An 8,189-nucleotide genomic window follows, 5' to 3' on the forward strand; every position below is an offset into this window, starting at 1 on the left:
TGTGTGTGTGTGTGTATGCGTGCGCATGTGTGCATGTATGTGTGTAGAGGTATATGGGAGGGTGCTTGGGCTTTCCTTAGAGCCTCTCACCTCCAAGTGTGGGGTCATGCTACGAGGTGATTTTAGGTGGTCAAAGGGCAAGGATTTAGATATTGTTAAATTACATCACAAGGAAGTTATTTAATTTTAGTTCTCTTGCGGCCCTTCTGGAATTAGGTCAAGGAGAAAGAGATTTCAGTACTGGGTTGTTTTTAACTCTATAAATCTTGCTACTCTTCATTTAAACAATTAAATGAGTCCTTTTAAAGAAAAATATTCACTCAATAATAGCATAGGTTGTGACAAAAAAATCATGACTTGGAATGCACCTGATAAGGTAAATTCCCACTGTTTTGAATGTAAGGAATGGTTAGATGAGAGTGTGGGTTTTTTTTTTTTAGGGGATTTTATATCTTTATTTTTGCTCTGACCACCTACCTCAGGTAGTCAAAAGCTGGCTACAGGAGGGAGGTATATGATGAGAAAAGGGCAGATGTTCCTGGATAAGTGTCCAAAAAGAGTAACATTAATTTTCTCTAGAATAGGCAAGGTTTTCCCAGGTCAGTAGCTCCTGCCACATAACTACTATGGACAAAGCTAATCCAGTGTAGGGTATTATGTGAAGCACTTCAGGATGTTTGCTAGGATATGCCCTGAGGCGCCGCTTCAGTAGGTGATTCTTGGAGTTGAATTTCCTTGGTTATACTTTAGAGTTGCTTGATTTTTCAGGGCAAAGCAAAAGCAGGGGATGTTGACTGGGTTTATGTAACTGTGTTCCTTCCTCTTGTGTCCTTCACCTCTGAAAATCCACAGTAGTTCAGGTAAATACCAACCCTAGGAAAAAACTGGAGACTATATACTGATGTACTGTGGGAAATTTCAAGTGAAGGTAGCTATCAGCTACTTGCATCTGTAGAGGCATATGGGTAGGAGGAGCATTGCAAGGAAACTAGTCATTATTAAAACTCTGTCAGTCACTACTCTTGGTAAACTCAGTGATAGAATTTGCAATATTGTACATGCTATCCCTGATACAGGAGAAAAGGTCCCAAACAAACTTGGAAATCTTTTGACTTTTGATTAGGATATTAGCCTATGTAGGTTTTTGGATTGAACATTTGCTACTTAAGGACCACACATATTTCTTTTGTTTCATACGATAAATATCTTCTTCATTCCTGACCATTATGAGCTGATTAGACCTTTTTTTGGTACACTCCTTCTTTGAGGTTAAATTGTAGAGGGTGAGGTATCTTTGACAAAATTGTGACACAGGCAAAATATGTCTAGTTTTCCCCACTTTTCTTTTCCAGATCTTTCCCCCTAATTTTAGCATCCTTCTTTTTCCTAGCCACTAGACTCAGTCTTCTCCCGTTCTTTATAATAGAAGAAGTCCACTCATGAACTAATTCTCACTGAGATACTCCCCTCCTAAGGAATATTTTATTTTATTTTATTTTATTTTATTTATTTTATTTTATTGTATTTTATTTTTCTTTTGTTTTGTTTTTGTTTTTTGTTTGTTTTTTGTTTTTTTTAAATAATAAATTTATTTTTTATTGGTATTCAATTTGCCAACATACAGAATAACACCCAGTGCTCATCCCGTCAAGTGCCCCCCTCAGTGCAAGTCACCCATTCACTCCCACCCCCCGCCCTCTTCCCCTTCCACCACCTCTAGTTCGTTTCCCAGAGTTAGGAGTCTTTATGTTCTGTCTCTCTTTCTGATATTTCCTACCCATTTCTTCTCCCTTCCCTTCTATTCTCTTTATTTTAAAAGAGAATTGATTCCTAGAAAAGGCAATGAAATTAATTGTATTAAGGTAATTGAAATTAGTTTAGACATGGTTATACCTAGGACAGAGGTGGGCCTAGTTTAAGGGGAGAGAGATTTTCAGTCCCCAAATCCTTGACTCCATCCATGGAGGAGATGAGCCTAGGGAAGGGGTACCACTGTCTCTACTTCACCAGAGCTTGATTCTTTATCTGTTCACACCAGCGCTGGCGTGACTTGAGACACTTTGTTCCAGCTCCCCTAGATAGAAAGTCACAGGAATAATGATTGTGTGACTTCGTAAATCACTAAATAAATGAGTTATGCCTGAAGCCAATTTAACCAGCTATAAAATAATGTGAGATGTATGTGCATTATTTGTGGGCAGTTCCCTCCAGACATTATCCAAATAGTTTCTGTGGTATTTTTATATAGTTAAACTATGAATATGTTCATAGGGAGTGCCATGGTAACCCATATAGAAAAGCCCGAGGAAAAGTAACTCACTTCTGTGGCTTAACTCTGAAATTCATTTTGCATAGAGCACTGCCTGCATGCGTGTTTCTCTAATGAAGTGCATCATGATTAATTCAGCTGGTTTTGATCAGCAAATATAGGCAGATAATGTTTCTTTTGAAGAGTCTATCAATGTGAATCTTGAATGAAAGCTTCTGGAGACCAGTTAAATGGGAGGCTAGATCTCTGACCCCTTGGCTGGGAGGGTGCTATTGATCCATAGCTGTTGGAAGGGCACTAATTTTCCATATGGGGATACTGCTTGCTTTGTGACTGTCCTAAAAAGAAGATGTCAGTCTTCAGAGTAACTGAGTCATCATCTTCTTTTAGCTATGATGGAAGGGCCAAGTAGCTGCAGAGCTCAAGTCCATTTCTCTCCTCCTGAGTTGGCAGCACACGTACGATTTGTTAGCCATGGCAATATCAGTGTCTGTGTGCAGGTGACTGTGACATGTTAGCCAGAATTTTGTGGCCCCCATGAAGCATTTGTCTCTGCCCTGAATGCAGGGTGAGCTCTCTGCAGCAATGTGGGGAGCCAATTAAAGAGCAGTCTCTTGGATATGCTGGTCCCCAAGGACTCCAGGGTTCCCTGGGCTGGCTGAAGATGTGCTCTGTCCTGTCCAATGAGTTGGTCAGTCCATCACTGAATGGCTTCTTTTCCAGTTGAGTTGGCTATTTCTTCCTAACTAAACGTTTGTGTTTTTCCTCCCCAGGGGAAAGGGGGAATGATCACCTTTTGGCTGGAAGGAAAGACATATGCTGCAGTCCCCAAAGAGGTCTGTGGCACTGCTGTCCTTGTTTAAGGACCAGAGTGAAGTTCTTTTAATTTAATTCCTGGATATTCAAACAAATATCTGTATAACTCAGCCTTTTTTTTTTTTTGTATAACTCAGCTTAAAGTGATTTTTGTGTTCTACACTTGGTTCTTGACTCTTTCTAGTCATGTAGCTAGAAACATAGAGGAGACTAGAGTTTTAAAATTTTAGTGGCATCTTAGGCTAATGGGAAGGGAGACATCTACACACTTCAGATCATCTTAACCACAGACAAAACTGTAAATGGATCATTTCTCTCTCTCTCTCTCTTTCTTTTCTTTTTCTTAGGGACAATGAGTGAATAGAGGTCTCTGATGAGGGTGTACAGGTAGCCAAAAGGAGAGAGCAGTAAGTCAGGTGGCAGAGAGGATCAAGGTTGTACAGTTTGGGTGGCACATATTGGTTTCAAGAAACATGACTAGAGCTGATTTTCAAGATTTTGAGATTGGCAAATGTATTCCTTAACCCCCTACATTCCCTTTTCTATATCTGCTTCCTTCTTTAATATGGCCTCTGCTTCTACTCCTCCCCACGAGGTATTTTTCCTTGTGTCCAACTCATGACCACTCTCTCACCCATAGTTCTAGATCATGTCCTCCTCCATGCTCCCAGTCAAACCCAACTGTCCTGTGGAGACTTATTAGTGACTAGTTGATTGTTAATTAAATAAATTACGCTTGTCGAGATATTAAATGTGGATAGGAAAAGTGATCTCTTTTGCATTTTAATAGGGATCATCATTGTTTTATCTCATGAAAGTAGCACATAATAAGAACCTAGGTTTGGGCACAAGCCCATAGAAGGGGATTTTTAGCAATCCTCAACACCTTCCAAAGAGGAAAGTGTCTGTCTGTTCTTGTGAAGAGTTGTGTGTCCTTTTATTTTTTTATCTTCATTTAAAAAAAAGATTTTACTTATTTATTTAGAGGGCATGGAGGTAGGGGCAGAGGATGAGGGAGAGAGGGAATCTCTAGCAGACTCTGTGCTGAGCACGGAGCTTGATGCAGGGCTCGATGGGAAATAGGTGGGGTTGGGGAGGAGGGGGAACTGAAAGAGATGGAGGTTTGATTCCACCACCCTGAGATCAGGACCTGAGCCAAAATCAAGAGTCGGATGCCTAACTGACTAAGCCACCCAGGTGTCCCTTGTGTGTCCTTTTAAATAAGACCGTTAGTTTCCTTTCAGTCTTTGCTTTAGTTCAGAATACAGAAGGAAAAATAGAAGGTTTTAGAGGTCAGTTTTCCTTTCAACATATCAAGAGTTGCTTTCCATCTTTTGGTTCAGGCTGGTAGAGCTTCTTACCATAGGTATTAAATCCTTTTCAACTTCCTCTACACTATAATCAGGCCATTTGAATGAGGAAGAAGAATCTGATGGAATGCATCTGTCCACATGCTCTGGGATCCTCTCAAAACCACCACTTTTATCTTCAGGGAGAGAGATAGGTTCCTCTTTCATGGTCCAGAGCCCATTACTTGCACTGTGTTCACTTCCCACCCCTACCTCTCTACTCCCATTTCATTCCATCCCTTACAACTTACCAGATTTATCCTCTTAAAATCCAGTTTGAATCTTCTCACTTCTGACCTCAGAGAAACTTACCTTGCTCTTTGTCCTAATTGAGTGCAGACGCTTTACTCTGGAATCTCAGACCCTCCATGGTAATAAAGTAGGCAGCTGTACTTCATGCAGCATTTGCTATGTGCCATGCATTGTTCTAAATATTTTATACATATTAATTAATTTCATTCTCACAACCCTCTAAGACAGGTATTATTATTGTCCCCGTTTTATAGCTTGAGAAACTGAGGTGCAGAGAAATTATTCTTAAAGTCACAAACCTAGTGAGAGGCAGAATGGGGATTTGAATCCATGCAGTGTGGCCTGAGAGTACATACCCTTTAATACCATAGTTCCTGTTTGTATAAGGTGGGCTCCCACATTTCTCTTTACCTTCCTTTTTCACTGTTTGCTCATTGTATATCCAATGGAACACCTGCCCTTGCTTCCTGGCAGTCACACTTTTGTCTTTGCCCTCCCTTTCAACTCACTATGCTCTCCCTTAGCTCTGTTGGTTTAATTTCTTAAATACCACCTCCTCCATGAAACCTGATGAAACCTTTCTTTTCTTTGAACCCAATGATACCATCATAGTTACTTCTTAGGAAATATTCAGTTTTGGTTACTTTGCCAGATATTCATTTCATACACAGTTGACCCTTGAACAACACCAAGCACTGACCCCCAACATCATAAAAAATCCGAGTATAACTTTGACTCCCCTAAAATTTAACTGTTAATAGCTTACTATTGACTGAAAGCCTTACTTGTAACAAAGTTGGTTAATACATATTTTGTATGATAATATGTACTCTATACTGTATGCTTACATTAAGTAAGCTAAAGAAAAGAAAATGTTGAGGTAATCATAAGGAAGAGAGAATACATTTACAGTATAGTACTGTATTTATAAATAAATAAATACATACATAAATATATATATATATATACACACATATATATATAAGCGGACCTGTGCAGTTCAAGGCAGTATTGTTCAAGGATCCTCTGTACTCAGTCATTCTTTATGTAGATTGTAGGCACCTGGAGAGCAAGGATTGTATCTTAATCATCTTGATGTGTCCCGTACCTTGTGTTCTTTCAAAAGATAATTTTTGTATTGAATAAATATTTAGGAAGACAATTTTGAACTTTGTAATTTGTGAAAGGCAACTTATATCCTGGGTGATTATTTTTTCTGTTTGTAAAGTATGTTACTTTTCTTTCTTTCTTTCTTTCTTTTTTTTTTTTTTGTATGTTACTTTTCTTATGTATATGGCATGCTATTTGCATTTTGACAATATGGTGCACATCAGCTCCCCTTATTTCTTGGTACTAGATAACTTATACATAAACTTGTAACTAAACAGTCTGTTGGTTTGGCTGTCACCTAGTGGAATAGGCAGAGGTAGATGTCCTGAACTCCTATTTTTACCGTCCCCTTGGGTGACAAGTTTGGCTATTGTCTTGAGGCCTGGTAGCAGGGGCAGGTGGCTGGGGTGCTCCAGCCATGGGTGCTGACACCATGAGCCAGTAGTCTGGCTCTGCCAGCAATGCTAGCTGATAACACTAGCAAGCAAAGACCAGGTGATAGAGAGATCAGGACCACCCAATGCCTGGCCGGGTAAACAAGGCACTGGGATGGCTGTGCTGGTTGTAAAGGTGATATTGAAAAGGATCAGCAAATAAAAGGGCTGGCAGTAATCCAGACCAGTAATTCCACCTCCTGCTACTTCTAAGGACTTGGAAATTTTTTTCTGAAAAAAAATTTTCCCTGTAAAACTGTACTTACTAAATGTGCTTAATTTGTTCCCTAACCTTTTATTAACCGAAAGTGTATGTAACTGCCAGCCAGAAGCTCTGATCAGCAGGAGCAAACACCACAACCTTATGGAGTTGGGATAACTCCAGCAAAAACATAAGCACTTTAATTAGCCAGTGTGGGTATATTGAGAAAAATGTACCATTTTTGTCAAGTTTTAATATATAACCAAATAGCTCTAATGTCTCACTTATAGACAACTGGTCAAGGTCAATAGAGGGCTTGTCAATGTTTTAGAAGCCTGTCCCAGATCAAAATCAAATGGACTTCTTGACTATGTTCTACGTTCACCAAGGTCTATGCCTTGTCTGTCTAAATGTGCCAGTATTGGAAGGTTGTTAGCTGGCAGACGTTCTGGAGCTCTTCAGATCCCCTGCCATACATTAATATGAAGCCAGGACATAAGGAAACTCATGAAGGGGCCTAATAGAATTCTGCACATCTCCTTTTCCAATCATCCTATCTCTGGTGGCCCTAATAGCTTACAATTTTTGTGTAGGGAGCTTCAGTATTCATCTTTTTTGAGAAGGAAGATAATGCTTATCTCACAGAATTGTATTAAAGTTCCCATATCCCAAGTGAGGTACACACAAATGATATAATATCTATTTTTTTAATAAAAGAGGAATATCATTATTGTTAGGACAAATGATACGATAAACTAATAGGGGTGGCAAATGTCAGCATCTTTGGGTTGAATGCTCTGGGCCATGCCAGGGCTAGGAGAAAGGAATAACCATATGTGAGAATTGTTGTGGGAAAATTTGAGAGGATTTGGGGACTGGTCAGATGAGGAGGCATAAAGAGAATGAGGAAGTCAAAGGGGGGTAACAAGATTCATGATTTCAAACCTATATGATTAAAAAGATGGTGGAAATAACCCAGAGCAGTAGGGTTAGGAGGGCTGGTGACACATACTGGGGAGAGAGGTGGATGGCCACTCCAAGGCATGGCTGGGAGAGAACAGAGATTTTCCCTTAGAATTCTCTTTAATCCATATTTACTTTGTAGCAAGAAGAGGAAACTACACAAGTACATCGAGATATGTGGGTTAAAAAATAATTTTAGGTTAGACCTCAGATGGACGTTTAAGGAGAGACAGGGATAGCGGTAACAATGTTGATAAGTATAAGGGTATGCTATACATTTTTCTCTGCTCCCTCTTTTCTCCTGGGGGGAAAAATGTCCAACTGGCTATATATGAGACTGTGAAGATGCTGCTCTTGAGTGTCATAATGTTTCCTCTACTGGTACTGTTTCTAGATGGAGAGCCCCTGTGAGAGGATATGAGCTGATTTTGTGTTGGGGATAATCAACTGACTTCTGAGCATGGCAGGTAGCCTACAGTCTGGTATCTTGCATGAGGCAAGTAAAAGCCCTTGTTATAGACTGCATTTTTTGCCATCTATATCAGCACCGGGGAAAAGATGAAAGTGTCAGAAGCAGGTACTTAGAGCTGACTGTCGTAGACTGAGATCCTTAAGATTTTGGCAAAGGCATGGTGATTAAGCATTAAGTGATTAGGCATGAAAGTTTTGGAATTTTTTCCAGGGGGAAGATGCATGTATATATGAACACACAGACACACACAGACACCACACACATTTTGTGGAGTTTGGTCATGAATTCCAACTTGAGAACTCATTATGTGGGATATACTTTC

This window comes from Vulpes lagopus, chromosome 7 (assembly GCF_018345385.1).
Source record: "Vulpes lagopus strain Blue_001 chromosome 7, ASM1834538v1, whole genome shotgun sequence".
NCBI lineage: Eukaryota > Metazoa > Chordata > Mammalia > Carnivora > Canidae > Vulpes > Vulpes lagopus.